This window comes from Cervus elaphus, chromosome 8, assembly GCF_910594005.1.
Source record: "Cervus elaphus chromosome 8, mCerEla1.1, whole genome shotgun sequence".
NCBI classification, from domain to species: Eukaryota; Metazoa; Chordata; class Mammalia; order Artiodactyla; family Cervidae; genus Cervus; species Cervus elaphus.
In genome coordinates this window covers 45,406,482-45,423,334 of record NC_057822.1, presented here as the reverse complement: position 1 = coordinate 45,423,334, position 16,853 = coordinate 45,406,482, and the positions used below count along the sequence as shown (strand labels likewise).

Below are 16,853 nucleotides of genomic sequence, written 5' to 3'. Positions count from 1 at the left end.
TTACTAGCTCTCTTTCAAGTCCTAGCAATTTGCTCACAGTCAGGTGCTCTGGCACTTCGTAAAGCTTTTAATAAAGTTACAAATCTCCAGAGACTCCCATCTCCTTTTCCAAGTCTTCTACCAGGCCCCTGAGGTTATCAGCCACTTCCCGCCATTCTAGTAACTACCCTACATCTGCATAGGAGCGGATGCAGGTTTGTGGAGTTTGAGGCTTATGGGACTTTGCATCTTCTTAAAGAAAAAAGATGCAAATTATAAATATGAAGCCAGGTACAAGATCTTGAAAGAAGTCCATGCAAATGAAGAGCTTAAACTTTACTGGCTTCCTGGGAATTCACTTCAGCATTATCTAATTTAATCTCAAAACAGCACCATGGGATATAAAATTACCTCTATTAACAAATGAGAAAACAGTCTGTATAAGAGTCATCAAAATTTACTACAAATTTATGAAAAGTTTACTAAACCCATGGATTCAACTGTGACTTTTGGGGATTGATAAACAGGACTGGATATCAGGGAATGTCTCTATGACTGAATTCTTGTGTGTTTGGTTGGATATTTTTTGCAGAAGTATCAGTTGTAACACGCAGAATCCATCCCATTCTTCCAAAATGTGACTTTCATTTCCCCTCCAAATCCAAGCCAGCTGATGGAATTGGATTTCAGCTTGGTTGAAGTGCTGGAGATGATATCATATAACCCACTTGCAAATAATTGCTTGGCTTCCTGCAATGCATTGTGTCTACTTGCCACAGAATAAAGATGGAAACTCAGACTATCAATTGGATGGCTGGTTAATATCCACAAGCAGTGTGCGTCTGCTGTTCCAGGACTGGAAATCAGGACCAGCCTGCAAAGCAACTGGGCAGGGCAGTTTCTGGAGTCTTCCTGGTTGCATCCAGTTGTATGGATACTCTCACATTAACAGTGGAAACAGCCTTCCTTTACTCATATCAGCAATATTAACCAGTCTTCCATTTAAGTCTAACGAATAAGTTTAAAATAGATAAGTGCACAAGCATCCTTACATGCAAAGTTCCGAAGTATAGCTTCCCTGGCGGTGTCTTCAAAATGGCCAAAAAACTTAATACTCTTTCACCTCATCCTCCCCAGAAAACCATAGTGAGCACATTGGAGAAGGGCTACATGATGATGGGGTCTTCCAGCAGGCCAGCTACCATCCAGCATGAGAACCAGCAGGATCCATCTGGGACAAAGTCACAGAGCACAGGGTGGGAAGAGGAGGTGCCTACCCCAAGGAGGGAGGAGGGCTGTGAGGGAGAGCAGGGACCCCCACCCAGAATCCAGATTCACAAGTGTACGATGTGTTTGCACCTGAGGCACAGAAGTGCCAACCCAAATTTTCCCTAAGGACTTTGTAGACAAAGCACTTTTCTCAAGTCCCATAATAATAGCACAATTTTGTTAAGAGATTGCTAAGTATTTTTATATCTATGATCAAGTTTAATCTGTCATCTAATTTACCCTTACAACCCCATGAGGAAGGAACAATGGTAAGTAACCCTTTTTACAGATGAAAGAACTGAAGTTCCATGAGAGTAAGTAATTCTCAAGGTTACCAAGTCAGTGGTGGAGTCAAGGTCCAAATCTAGTTCCATTTGACTCCAGAATCATACTCCAAATCTTGATGACACTTGTGGGGAGCTTACCGTGGGCCAGTATCCATACTAGCAATTTACAGAGTCTCTTTTTTGCTCTCCACACTGACCCCTAAGGTATTTTATTCCTTTCTTCAATGACTCTATAGTTCAAGCTGGGGAAGAGAGTGAGGTAAATGAGAGTAAAATATTATTTCTGAAAAGGGAAAGGGAAGTCCTTCAGTCATATCTGACTCTTTGCAACCCTATGGGCTGTAGCCTACCAGGCTCCTCTGTCCATGGAATTTTCCAGGCATGAGTACTGGAGTGGGTTGCCATTTCCTTCTCCAATTATTTCTGATACAAATCAGAGTAACATAAGTGCAAGAGAAACATGAAGAGTTCACCAAGTGAATCACCCCAGGATGGACTTTATAAGGATAGTTTGGATTGTCAACCCATTGAATTGGAGAAACAAGAAATACTTCATGGAAGGACATGTGGGAACAAAGGCAGGGGCACATTTGAGAAATATTGTGTCTAGTTCTTGTGGCTTGACAGAAGCATAGGATGTTTACAAGGAATATTTGGCTGAGGAGTTGGATTGGCATTTATCATCAATTGGAAAAATTCTCAATTAATCTGGTAGACTGTGGGAGAAAGATGATCAGGTCCAAACTAAACTTCAAAAAGAGAAAATGTCAGAGCATTTGTAGACCAGACCAGTAAAATTGTTTGAACAAGAGGTAGCAAAGGTCTGAATTTGGGTGGGAACAGGGAGGTTGAAGGGGAGGATCATTCAAGAAACACGTCTGGAATGCTGGATCTCGTGTTCCCCCCTGTGGGGACAAGACTTACACCAGACCTCTATTCAGTCTGCCCAGGGGCTTTAATTGGACCAGGATCCCCACAAGGAGTCAGAGGGTGTCTCTGGGGAGGAATGTTTCTTTGGAAGATGTTGACTCCCTGGAGAGGCTGCAGCCCTCATCACGGCGGGGGGCGGTGGGGGGGGGTGCATTTGCAGTATTGACTGTTCACAGTTTCCCCCACATCTGTGAGCTCAGGATCTCAAGGGGCAGGGGAGAGAAAGAGAGAGCAAAGAGCTGAAGAAACGGTTTGTGGGTCTGGCAGGAACGTTGGCTGTCATTGGACACAAAATCTATATTTTGTAAGCATAATTGTTTTACAGCTTTCTCTGCTTTCTTTGTTGTTTTCCCTTTCATTCTCCCTTCGTGTTTTCTGTGGTGGTGCTATTTCAAATGAAGTTCCTTCTGAAAATTACTGCCTGTCTCAGCTGTGCTGAAAGGAATGAGAAAAAGGCTTCTTTTCCACTCGACTCTGAATGTTAGAGGTGCAGAAGCAGAGAGGCTGGGGTTGGGGGTGGGGAGATGGTGGGAAACCTAGGGAGCATTCAGGGAGGGAGTGGAATGGGCTCGAGCAGACGTTCCTCTGGCCGGGTCTCCTTCCAGGCTCTTCTCCCGGTGTGTTTGGATCTTGCTTGATTCCCAGAGAGGGTCCCCGTACTTCTGGGTACACCACTGTCTTCTGCTGGTTCCTTTGCAGAAGGACCAAGATTGAAGTGACCCTAAAGGACAAGGACAGTATGATTCCTGTGTCTTCCAGCAGGGCCCAGTCCATCATCCATGGAGCTGGAGTGATCCATCTAAAAAGCAAACATTATCCATCATCCCAGTATCAAATCTCCCCAGGCTAACCAACTTGATCTGAGTCCCATTTACCTTCTGGGCTCATTTGTCCTATGTTTTAATCTTCTAGCAATGCTGAACTGCTTATGTTTTATCCTTCTTCCTCTTGGACTCCTTAATCTTAAAAGATGAGAACAATTTTGTCATTCTAGAGGGTAGGGGGACTCCAGTCTAGAAATGCCACAATGTGCCTGTGCGTACATGTGTATGTGTGTAGATGTGTACATGTGTGCATGTGTGTACATGTGCATGTGTGTGTCTGAGCATGTGTGTACATGTGTACATGTGTACCTATGTTTTGGAGGTCCAGGAGGAGGGACTCTCCCTCTGAGTCTGCCCCATGTCTATCCACACATACTGTACTCTTTTTCTTCTTGATAAACACTTGACTTACTTCACTACTTACTGTCTTTCTGGAAATTCTTTTCTGCCAGGACCCTTGTCACTGACCACTGGTCTAGTGGCTAGGGTTTGGTGCTTTTACCACCGTGACCCAGCCTCAGTCTCTGGCTGGGAACCCAAGCCCCACTCCAAGGCATTGAAGGCTGAGGGCACCCAAGATCAGCCTCTCCTGAATTAATTCTAGCTGACTCAAAAGCCCCAATTCTGGGCTCCCATAATATCTGTAACACGTCACTGCCTTCACACTTACCATCTTGTTTGACAATAATTTGTGTGAAAGTCTGTTTCTGGAACCAGGCTGTGGACCATGGGCTCCTTGAATACAAAACTGAGTGTTCTTCATGTTGGTGTCACTGTGTCCCATCACCTGGAGATGCTCAATGAATGTTGGAGGAGTTAACCCTGAAAGCTGTCTCATGTGATGCCATGACTTTAATGGCATGGTCCCAACTTTAATGTAAAGACACGTTAAATGTCTGCAAAAGGATAAAGAGCATTCACATCGAGGGACTTCATGCTCGCTCTTAAATAAAGATGAAAAGCACATTGATTGGTTAAGTGCAAGCTTCATTCAGAATCTCCAGGTTTGGAGCCCTGAGCCCGCTGGTATTTTATGTTTATTTACACATGGCAAAAATCTAGCTTCCTGTTTTGAGAGAAAATGTTTCTCTCAACAAGCTTTATTAAAATGTTCAAACAGTCTCACAGACATCAAATCGCTCTCACAACACAACTCTTTAGTGTAAACAATCAGAAATGCAAGGATTAAATCCCCTTTCAAGCGTATGTGGGCTTAAAAAGAAAGAGCAGTCATGCTTGGCAAAATAAGCTCTGAGCTTTATTGAACCTCTTTTTAGAGGGAAGCTCAGAGCTGTCAGTCAACCAGAGACACATCTAGAGCCCACCTTGCTGAGCGTAAGGAACCAGAGAAAGGGATGAGCCGAGACAAACTTTGAAGCCAGATATTTTCATCTGCTTTACAATAAGAGAAAAAAGCAGTAGTTAATCCATTAGCACACCAGCTGGGTGGGGGACCCATTCTTATTTTTAAAATAGGCCTTCAAGGCCAGACCCCCTGGTTACCAGTATATAATTCCCATTGGCATGGGAAAGGGTAAGTAGTCATTTTGTTCGCCGTTGTTTTACTTTCAGATAAACGATAGTCTGGGAGTCTGAAATCGGGCATAGCAGGACGAAAACAGCTACACATGCCTTCTCAGAAATGCAGCAGTCCACACGTAACAAGGGCGCCAGTTGTTACGATTGTGTTGTTGTCCCGTCTTTTTCTAACGTGAACCATCTGGAAACAAGCTATTGAGAAATTAGAAGACGGCTTTCTTGCGATTCTCCCCTTCTCAGGGTCTAGACTGCTTTTGCTTATGTGCACAATAGACTCACCAACAAAGAAATTTTTGAAAGCACAGCACATATGCTCATATGTACATTCTGAAAACCACATGGGATTTTTCTCCATTTTAGCTTACACTCAGAAGCTGAAGCTGTCATTAAGTAAAGGGAAAAGGCTGCTTTCAAGCATGAATCATTTTTCACAGACTTCATTAAAATAAAATAAACTTCTTTGCTAGTTAGTGAAAGGCAGTGGGGGAGGGTGGGGAAGGAAATTCTAACTCTCCCTTCTGTGCTGAAGATAAGGAAAGAAACTTCCATTCTGGCCATTTGAAAGAGGTGGAAGACAACACATCCGTTCTAAAGATAAATAAAATGAAGCACAAGGATGTCACTGGAGACAGACCAGCCCAGAGACTCAAAATGAATCAACAGCAGAAGCTTGAAGAAAATTTAGGTTTTCCGACTCCAAGGCCAGTGCTTTCTCCCCTAGGTTTAGGGATGCTTCCAGAAAATGTTACCAAAATTGTAGGTGCACTAATTAAACTTAGACATTTTAAGGGAGGTTCTCTTTCCAGATATCCTTCACAATATCAGTCTCTCATTATAACTTGTCTTTTTCCTCAAAGTTTGGCAATATATTGAAATAGCCTGTGCATCCTTTTTAAAATTTTGAAATATTTTTGACCCATCAAAAAATAATGTATGAACGCCATCCAACTTAAGAAATAAGATATTCAAAGTGAAGTTGAAGCCCCTCGGATGCCTCTATCCTCCCACACCACTGACCACCCTCTAGAATTTAATGTTTATGATTTGTATGTTTTAAAACAGATATGGACAGTCTGACAGGCACAATTTTTAATACTTTGCAAATATTGACTCATTAATCCAAGCAACCTTCCCATGAGTTGGATACCTCAGCTACTCTCATCTAACAAATGGCAATACTGTGACACAGAGAAGTCAGGTAACTCACCCAGGGTCACACAGCAACCAACTCACATGGGTAGGACAGGACACAAATCACGGATCCGGGATCTGAAGCTTGTGCTACCAGTTCCTAAGCTCTGCTTCCTCTTGCTATCTCTCTCTCTCTATATATATATATATACCAACCTATCTCACCCTAAATAGCACGTACTGTTTCAGCTCATCATAATGCCATTCATGCTCAGTCACTTCAGTCCTGTCTGATTCTTTGTGACCCTATGGACTGTAAACCACCAGGCTCCTCTGTCCATGGGATTATCTAGGCAAGAATCCTGGAGTGAGTTGCCACGCCTTCCTCCAGGAGATCTTCCCAGCCCAGGGATTGAACCATGTCTCCTGCATCTCCTGTGCTGCGGATGGATTCTCTACCACTGAGCCACAGGGGAAGCCCATAATGCCATGATCCAGTATGTACGCTTTTCATTACACAGTGATAAAGGAGAAAAAATTCCTTCTTAGTATTATGTTTATAGGATTCATTCACGTTGCTGCAGGTAGTTTTAGCTCATTCATTTTCATTGCTAGTTATTTCATCATGATGTAAACAGACAGAATTACTTATTTTAATATCATTGAACACTCAGGGGTTTCTAGGATATTTTACTATTGTAAACATTGTTGTTATAAACACAGGAGAAGGCAATGGCAAACCATTTCAGTATTCTTGCCTTGAGAACCCCATGAACAGTATGAAAAAGCAAAAAGATATGACCCTGAAAGATGGACTCCCCAGGTTGGTAGGTGCCCAATATCCTACGGGAGAAGAGGGGGGAAATAACACCAGAAAGAATGAAGAGACAGACCAACCAAAAACAATGCCTAGTTGTGGATGTGACTGGTGATGGAAGTAAAGTAGGATGCTATAAAGAACAATGTTGCATAGGAACCTGGAATGTTAGGCCCATGAATTAAGGTTAATTGGAACTGGTCAAACTGGAGATGGCACGAGTTAACATCCACATTTTAGGAATCAGTGAACTCAAATGGACTGGAATGGGTGAATTTAACTCAGATGGGCATTATAGCTACTACTGTGGGCAAGAATCCCTTAAAAGAAATGGAGTAGCTCTCATAGTCAACAAAAGAGTCCAAAATGCAGTACTTCGGTGCAGTCTCAAAAACAACAGAATGATCTCTGTCCGTCTCCAAGGCAAACCACTCAATATCACAGTAATCCAAGTCTATGCCCCAACCAGTAATGCTGAAGAAGATGAAGTTGAACAGTTCTATGAAGACCTACAAAACCTTCTAGAATTGACACCCAAAAAAGATGTTCTTTTCTTTATAGGGAACTGGAATGCAAAAGTAGGAAGTCAAGAGACACCTGGAGTAACAGGCAAATTTGGCCTTGCAGTACAGAATGAAGCAGGGCAAAGGCTAATAGAGTTTTGCCAAGAGAATGCACTGGTCATAGCAAACACCCTCTTCCAACAACACAAGAGAAGAGTCTACACATGAACATCACCAGATGGTCAACATCAAAATCAGATTGATTATATTCTTTGCAGCCAAAGATGGAGAATCTCTATACAGTCAGCAAAAACAAGACCAGGAGCTGACTGTGGCTCAGATAATGAACTCCTTATTGCCAAATTCAAACTTAAATTGAAGAAAGTAGGGAAAACCACTAGACAATTCAGGTATGACCTGAATCAAATCCCTTACATTTTATCACAGTAGAAGTGACAAACATATTCAAGGGATTAGATCTGGTAGACAGAGTGCCTGAAAAACTATGGATGGAGGTTCATGGCATTGTACAGGAGGTAATGATTAAGACCATCCCCAAGGAGGGGGGATGAGGAGGCCTTACAAATAGCTGTGAAAAGAAGAGAAGCAAAAGGCAAAGGAGAAAAGGAAAGATATACCCATCTGAATGCAGAGTTCCAAAGAATAGCAAGGAGAGATAAGAAAGCCTTCCTCAGTGATCAATACAAAGAAAAAGAGGAAAACAATAGAATGGGAAAGACTAGAGATTTCTGCAAGAAAATTAGAGATACCAAGGAACTATTTCATGCAAAGATGGGCACGATAAAGGACAGAAATGGTATGGACCCAACAGAAGCAAAAGATATTAAGAAGAGGTGGCAAGAATACACAGAAGAACTGTACAAAAAAGATCTTCATGACCCAGATAGCCACAATGGTGTGATCACTCACCTAGAACCAGACATCCTGGAATGCGAAGTCAAGTAGGCCTTAGGAAGCATCATTACGAACAAAGCTAGTGGAGATGACAGAATTCCAGTTGAGCTATTTCAAATCCTAAAAGATGATGCTATGAAAGTGCTGCACTCAACATGCCAGCAAATTTGGAAAACTCAGCAGTGGCCACAGGACTGGAAAAGGTCAGTTTTCATTCCAATCCCAAAGAAAGGCAATGCCAAAGAATGCTCAAACTACCACACAATTGTACTCATCTCACACACTAACAAAGTAATGTTCAAAATTCTCCAAGCTAGGCTTCAACAGTATGTGAACTGTGAACTTCCAGATGTTCAAGCTGGATTTAGAAAAGGCAGAGGAACCAGAGACCAAATTGCCAACATCATTGGATCATCAAAAAAGCAAGAGAGTTCCAGAAAAAATCTACTTCTGCTTTATTGACTATGCCAAAACCTTTGACTGTGTGACTCACAACAAACTGTGGAAAATTCTTCAAGAGATGAGAATACCATACCATCTGACCTGCCTCCTGAGAAATCTGTATGCAGGTCAAGAAGCAACAGTTAGAATTGGACATCAAACAGCAGATTGATTCCAAATAGAGAAAGGAGTACGTCAAGGCTGTCTATTGTCACCCTGCTTATTTAACTTATATGCAGAGTACATCATGAGAAACACTGGGCTGGAAGAAGCAGAAGCTGGAATCAAGATTGCTGGAAGAAATATCAATAACCTCAGATATGCAGATGACACCACCCTTATGGCAGAAAGAGAAGAAGACCTAAAGAGCCTCTTGAAGAAAGAGAGTGAAAGAGTTGGCTTAAAACTCAGCATTCAGAAAACTAAGATCATGGCATCTGGTCCTGTCACTTCATGGCAAATAGATGGGAAAACAATGGGAACACTGACACACTGTATTTTCTTGGGCTTCAAAGTCACTGCAGATGGTGAGTGAAGCCATGAAATTAAAAGATGCTTGCTCTTTGGAAGAAAAGCTATGACAAACCTAGACAGCATATTAAAAAGCAGAGACATCACTTTGCTGACAAAGATCAGTTTAGTCAAGGCTGTGGTTTTTCCAGTAGTCATGTGTGGATGTGAGAGTTGGACTATAAAGAAAGATGAATGCTGAAGAATTACTACTTTTGAACTGTGGTGTTGAAGAAGACTCTTGAGAGTCCTTTGGACTGCAAGGAGATCAAACCAATCAATCCTCAAGGAAATCAGTCCTGTGTATTCATTGAAAGGACTGATGCTGAAGATGCTCCAATACTTTGGTCACCTGATATGAAGAACTGACTCATTGGAAAAGACCCTGGTGCTGGGAAAGATTGAAGGTGGGAGGAAAAGGGGACGTCAGAGGATGAGATGGTTGGATGTCATCACCAACTTGATTGACATGAATTTGTGCAAGCTTTGGGAGCTGGTGATGGACAGGGAAGCCTGGGGTGCTGCAGTCCACAGGGTCTCAAACAGTCAGACACCACCGAGCGACTGAACTGAATTGACTGAATTGATTATAAGCATTCCTGTGAAAGGTTGCTGGGCACACGTGCATTGTTTTTCTCAAGAGTATGTGCCTAAGAATAGAACTGTTGGATGAAAGGGTATACTTAACTTCAGAGATCCTATATATTGCCAGATTATCCTCCAAGATGTTGTACTAACTCACACTCCTTCAGCAGGTGAGGTTCCATTTTTGACATTATTTCTAAAACCAGGTATTGATTTAAAACTAGGTGCTTGGATATTAGCTATTTTAGGCTTTTAAAATTCTATGATTTTAATTTGCCTTTCCTTGATTACCAGTTAGGTAGAAAAGTCTTTTCAGTAGGGTCTTCTGAGCACTGCCGGTTTTTATTGTTTACTACTTTTCTCTTGAGTTGTCTTTTTAAAAAATGTATAGGAGGTCTTTGTGTATTCTGCCTAATGACTTGTGTCCATTATGTTTATTAGAAATATTTTCCATGTTTCTTTTAATGGATGTAATGGACATGGATGCTAAAAAGACTATACAATAAAGATAGAAAACGACCAAGAAGTAGAATTTCTAGGTCATTCCCTGGTGGCTCAGATGGTAAAGAATCCACCTGCAATGTGGGAGACCTGGATTTGATCCTTGGGTTGAGAAGATCCCCTGGAGGAGGACGTGGCAACCCACTCTAGTATTCTTGCCTGGGCAATCTCCATGGACAGAGGAGCCTGGTGGGCTACAGCCCATGGGGTCACAAAAGCGAAACAGCACAGCATAGCAGATTTATGTTTAACTTAGTAAGAAACTTCCAGACAAATTTCCAGATTGGCTGTAATATTGTAAAATCCTGCCAGAAAGGTATAAAAATACTAGTTGTCCTGAATTCTTATCAACATTTGGTATCAGTCTTATTTATGTCAGACTTTCTAGTACATGTGCAGTGATATCATTGTACTTTTCACTTGATTTTCCCTAATTTATGATGTTGCTGCTGCTGCTGCTAAGTCGCTTCAGTCGTGTCTGACTCTGCGCGACCCCATAGACGGCAGCCCACCAGGCTCCCCTGTCCTGGGATTCTCCAGGCAGGAACACTGGAGTGGGTTGCCATTTCCTTCTCCAATGCATGAAAGTGAAAAGTGAAAGGGAAGTCTCTCAGTCATGTCCGACTCTTCGCGACCCCATGGACTGCAGCCCACCAGGCTCCTCCGTCCATGGGATTTTCCAGGCAAGAGTACTGGAGTGGGGTGCCATTGCCTTCTCCCTTATGATGTTGAGCATTTTTTATTTGTTATATATATGTATGTATATATATATATATATATATATATATATATATAGAGAGAGAGAGAGAGAGAGAGAGTATATTATATCCCAGTATGTAGCTTGCCTATTCATTTTTTAACAATGTCTTTGGAAATGTGGAATACTTTAGTTACTCTATTTCATCCTTTTTTGGGGGCAAGGGGTCAGTGATTTCTAGAGGTTCTAAGCAATCTTTCCTTATTTCTAAGGTGTATAAATTCTCCCCTGTATTCTAGAAGCTTTAATTTTTTAGCTTTAATGTTTAATTTAAATGACTCATTTCATTTCAAATTAATTTTTGTCTATAGGGTGAATTATAAGTCAAAACTGTTTTTTGTATGTACCCAGTTATTCCTGCATTGCTTGTTGAGAAGATACTGCTTTCCTAAAGGTGTTAAGGTGCTTTGGCACCTTGGTTAAAAGTTAAGTTATATGAACATGAGTCTATTTCTGATCTCTCTATTGGTTCCATCAATCTATTAGGCTGCTTTTTCGACAACATCACACAATCTTAATTAGTTCAACTTCATATCAAGTTTTCTTTTCATTGAGCTTCTCCATTATTTTTTAGTCTCTATTTCATTTTTTAAAGCTCAACATTCAGGAAACTAAGACCAAGGCATCTGGTCCCATCACTTCATGGCAAATAGATGGGGAAACAGTGGAAATAGTGTCAGACTTTATTTTTCTGGGCTCCAAAATCGCTGCAGATGGTGATTGCAGCCATGAAATTAAAAGACACTTACTCCTTGGAAGGAAAGCTATGACCAACCTAGACAGCATATTAAAAAGCAGAGACATTACTTTGCCAACAAAGGTCTGTCTAGTCAAGGCTATGGTTTTTCCAGTGGTCATGTATGGATGTGAGAATTGGACTGTGAAGAAAGCTGAGTGCTGAAAAATGGATGCTTTTGAACTGTGGTGTTGGAGAAGACTCTTGAGAGTCCCTTGGACTGCAAGGAGATCCAGCCAGTCCATCCTAAAGGCGATCAGTCCTGGGTGTTCATTGGAAGGACTGATGCTGAAGCTGAAATTCCGATACTTTGGCCACCTGATGCGAAGAGCTGACTCATTTGAAAAGACCCTGATGCTGGGAGGGATTGGGGGCAGGAGGAGAAGGGGAAAACAGAGGAAGAGATGGTTGGATGGCATCACTGACTCGATGGACATGGGTTTGGGTGGACTCCGGGAGTTGGTGATGGACAGGGAGGCCTGGCGTGCTGCAGTTCATGGGGTCGCAAAGAGTCGGAACCGACTGAGCGACTGAACTGAACTGATTTCATTTATCTCTACTCCGATCTTTATGATTTCTTTCCTGCCACTAACTTGCTTGTTCTTCTTCTGGTTCCTGTAGGTGCAATGTTAGATTGTTTATTTAAGATTGCTTATTTGTTTCGTGAGGTAGGTTTGGATCATTAGAAACTTCCCCCTCAGAACTGCTTTTGCTACCCCCCATAGATTTCAGATCATTGTGTTTTTGCTTTCATTTGTCTCCAGATATTTTTAATTTTTTCTTTGAGGTAACCCATTGGTTGTTTAGTAACATATTGTTTACCTTTCACGTGTTCATTTCTTGCAGTTTTTTCTTATTGTTGTTGTTCAGTTGCTAAGTCATGTGCTACTCTTTGTGACCCCATGAACAGGCTTTCCTGTCCTTCACCATCTCCCAGAGTTTGCTCAAACTCATGTCCGTTGAGTCAGTGATGCCATAAAACCATCTCATCCTCTGTCACCCCCTTCTCTTCCTGCCTTCAATCTTTCCCAGCATCAGGGTCTTTTACAATGAGTCATCTCTTTGGGGTTCAATTCATGGGTCGGAAAGATCCCCTGGAGAAGGGAATGGTTACCCACTCCAGTATTCTTTTCTGGAGAATTCAATGGACAAATGTGCCTGGCAGGCTAAAGTCCATGGGGTTTCAAAGAGGCAGACACAACTGAACTACTAACACTTCCACTTTCACTCACCATTGTAAAATAATATATTTTATAAAAAGAAATAAAAGTGCAATATTTTTATTTGGATAACAGAATTGCAGAAGAATATTATGTCTATCTGTATTGTTTTTTACTATAGGCATACCTTGCTTTATAATGAAACAATAATTTTCAAAAGCTTCTGTTTAAGTAGGAGAACTGAAGGCTAATGGGAAATCTCACCTTGATAAGAGAGTCCAGTTAAAGAATTAAAATAAATTAGGTAGAAGAATGAGAACTGGTATTTTGAGAGAAAAAGATATTTTTGCTGCCCTCTCTTATCTCTTCTAGGATGGGGAGAAAAAAGAGGGCTTAAAGAGACAAGATGAGCATGTACCAAATATGAAGCATTTAATTAGGGAAAAAAATAAGGTATCTACATTATCAGTTTGTTAAAATTTGCATCTTAAAGAGAGAGCTACCCCAAAATCTTTCAGGTGTAAAAAAAGATGCAACTAGTTTTCAACCTTTGAAAATTTTAACTATTGTATCATTTGCGCTTATCTGTATTATTTTTAATATCCTTAAATTCCTTTCCTACATGAGCATCTACCTTTGCACACAAGATCAAACAGAAGACCACTAATATACCAATACTGGGCACCTAAAATTGCTGCCCAGTATTGATACATTCATGGCATTTGCCCTAATTGTCTCCTTAGCAGTGATTGAGGTAGTGCTGTAATAGCTTATCACATTTGCACTTATTATTTTTTAAAAATGTAGGCATGAAAATGTTGATACTAATGATAAGAGCAGGACTGTATTCTACCTAACAGAAGTGAGATAAAGATAGATATTTTAAATTAAAATCTGTAATCTCATTTGGAAATTTATGTAACAAGCCATTTGACTCTACATTCATAGGTAATGTAAAAGAATAAAATTAAATAACATGTACAAACAATGTGATCAGACAATTAATGGCATAAGGATTGGAAAGGAGGCTAAAACTCTATCTGTTGGCAATGTGATTATCTCTCTAGAAAACTTGAAAGAATCAATGGAAAAACTATTATAAACAATAAGAATTTAGTAAAGTCACAAATTATAAAAACCAACATCCAGAAATCAATACTCTTAGATATATATATATATATGTACATATATATATATAAGCAATGACTACTTAGTATAATGAGAGAGAAGACTCTATTTTATAGTAGCAAGACAAAATAAAATGAAATTAAAACAACTAGAAGCATTGTTGGTACAGCTGTTCAATCGCTAAATTGTGTTTGACTCTTTGCCACCCCATGTACTGCAGCAAGAGAGACTTCCTTGGCCTTTGCCATCTCCTGGAGTTTGCTCAAATTCATGTCCACTGAGTTGTTGATGCCATCCAACCATCTCATCCTCTGCCACCCCTTCCCCTTTTGCCTTCAATCTTTCCCAGCAACAGAGTCTTTTCCAATGAGTTGGCTCTTTGCATCAGATGGCCAAAGTATTGGAACTTCATCTTTAGCATCAGTCCTTCCAGTGAATATTAAGGATTAATTTCCTTTAGGATTGACTGGTTTGATCTCCTTGCTGTCCAAGGGACTCTCAAGAGTCTTCTCCAACACCACACTTCAAAAGCATCAATTCTTCAGTGCTCAGCCTTCTTTATGATTCAACTCTCACATTTGTACATGACTACTGGAAAAACCATAACTTTGACTATACGGACCCTTTTTAGCAAAGTGATGTTTCTGCTTTTGAATACACTGTCTAGGTTGGTCATAGCTTTTCTTTCAAGGAGCATCTTTTAATTTCATGGCTTCAGTCACCATCAGCAGTGATTTTTGGAGCCCAAGAAAAAAAAACCTGTCACTATTTCAAATTTTCCCTCTTCTATCTGCCGTGAAGTGATGAAACTGGATGCCATGATCTTCATTTTTTGAATGTTGAGTTTAAATCCAGATTTTCCACTCTCCTCTTTCACCCTCATCAAGAGGCTCTTTAATTCCTCTTAACTTTCTGCTATTAGAGTGCTATCATCTGCATACATGAGGCTGTTGATATTTCTACCTGTAATCTTGATTCCAGTTTGTGCTTCGTCCAACCCAGCATTTTGCATGATGTACCCTGCATAGAAGTTAAATAAGCAGGGTGACAATATACAGCCTTGTCATATTCCTTTCCTAATTTTGACCAGTCCATTGTTCCTTGTAAAGTTCTGTCTTGACCTGCATACAGGTTACACAGGAGAGAGGTAAGGTGGTATGGTATTCCCATCTCCTTAAGAATTTTCCAGTTTGTTGTGATCCACACAGTCAAAGGCTTTAGCGTAGTCAGTGAAGCAGAAGTAGATGTTTTTCTGGAATTCCCTTGCTTTCTCTGTGATCCAGCAAATGTTGGCAATTTGATCGCCGGTTATTCTGCATTTTCTAACCCCATTTGTACATCTGGAAGTTTTTGGTTCATGTACTGCTGAATACTAGCTTGGAGGACTTTGAGCATAACCTTGCTAGCATGTGAAATGAGGCAATTGTACGGTAGTTTGAATGTTTTGGCATTGCCCTTCTTTGGGATTGGAGTGAAAACTGACCTTTTCCAGTCTTGTGGCCACTGCTGAACTTTCCAAATTTGATGACATGTTGTGTGCAGCACTTTAACTATAAGCATAGATAACAAGAGGTGTCCAAAGTATATTTGAGGAAATCTATAAAATATTCTTTAGAGATTGAAATGTAGATATAAAAATAACAACATATACCATATTCTTGGATACAGAGACTCAACATCATGAACATGCCATTTATTCATTTAATTATATTTAATGTACTACATGTAAAAATACTAATGCCATGGGTTATTTGGTTTTCATTATTTTCCTGAAGCTGGGCCAGTTGATTATAATATGTGTTAAGATGAACAGGAAAAGAGAAGAGCCAGAAAAACGCTCAGAAAGAAAGGCAATGACAGCCGAGAGCGGTCCCTGCTAAACACTAAGCATGTAACACCACATAGACTACAGGGTTCTGTGCTTAGAACTGTGTAATACTGGCTCATGAGTCCATGGGTGCATCACTGAGCAGAGAGAAAATGCAATAGACTTGAATACAATGGAAGCTTAGTGTATGATAAAGACAACATCTAAAATCAGCGAAGAAATACAGAATTCTTAATAAGAGGTGTTATGACAACTAAATAACTATATTGAAAAATGTAAAATTGGATCCATTTCTCACACTAAAGCTAACATAAATAACACATGGATCAGATATTTGTCTAAATGATAAAACCATTAAAGTACTAGAGGAAATATGTGTAAATTTCTTTATAACTTGGAAGTGAACAAAACTTTTCCCAAACATGACAAAAATCAGAATGGAAAAGGGGAAAAAAACAATAAATTTGATTTCATATAAACAAAAAGCAAAGACACTTTGCATGACAAAATGAAACCTACCAAAAAAAAAGCCACATCTTAAGCAAAGTCAAAGATAATTAACAAATTTTAAAATATTTTAACTTATGTCACAAAAGTGATGGATAGCTACATCTAAAAAATAAGAAGAAATGCCCGTAGCCCTTAGAAAAGTATAGATAACACAATTTTATCTATTTTAGGTAATTCACTAAAAAAGAAATGTTAATGGCCTTTAAACATAGGGAAAGACACTCAGTTTCACTCATAATATTAGAGATACAAATTAAAAGTATCATTTCAAACCTATCATACTGGCAATAAACCAAAAGGTTTTTCTGTGAGGAGATGGTGAATGACAAGGAAACTATTTACTCTTTGGACCAGCAGTCCCAGTTCTAGAAAGCTATATTAAAAATACACTCACAAAATATGAATTATCTTACGCATAAAGCTATTCATTGAAACATTGTTGGCACTAGACAAAGACTAAAAACAACCCAGATGTCCAAAAACAAGAACCATGGTACATGTAA

The 16,853-nt window shown here is 40.1% G+C and overlaps 1 long non-coding RNA gene across 1 annotated transcript in view; it reads right to left on the bottom strand.

Annotated features, from left to right (window-relative positions):
* Window positions 1-426: 426 nt before the first annotated feature.
* LOC122698822 overlaps window positions 427-16,853 on the bottom strand; it is a 79,357-nt gene continuing 62,930 nt past the window's right edge. Inside the window, exon 4 of the long non-coding RNA XR_006342431.1 lies at window positions 427-3,186. This is a non-coding gene — a long non-coding RNA (uncharacterized LOC122698822). The remainder of the gene's footprint in view (window positions 3,187-16,853) is intronic.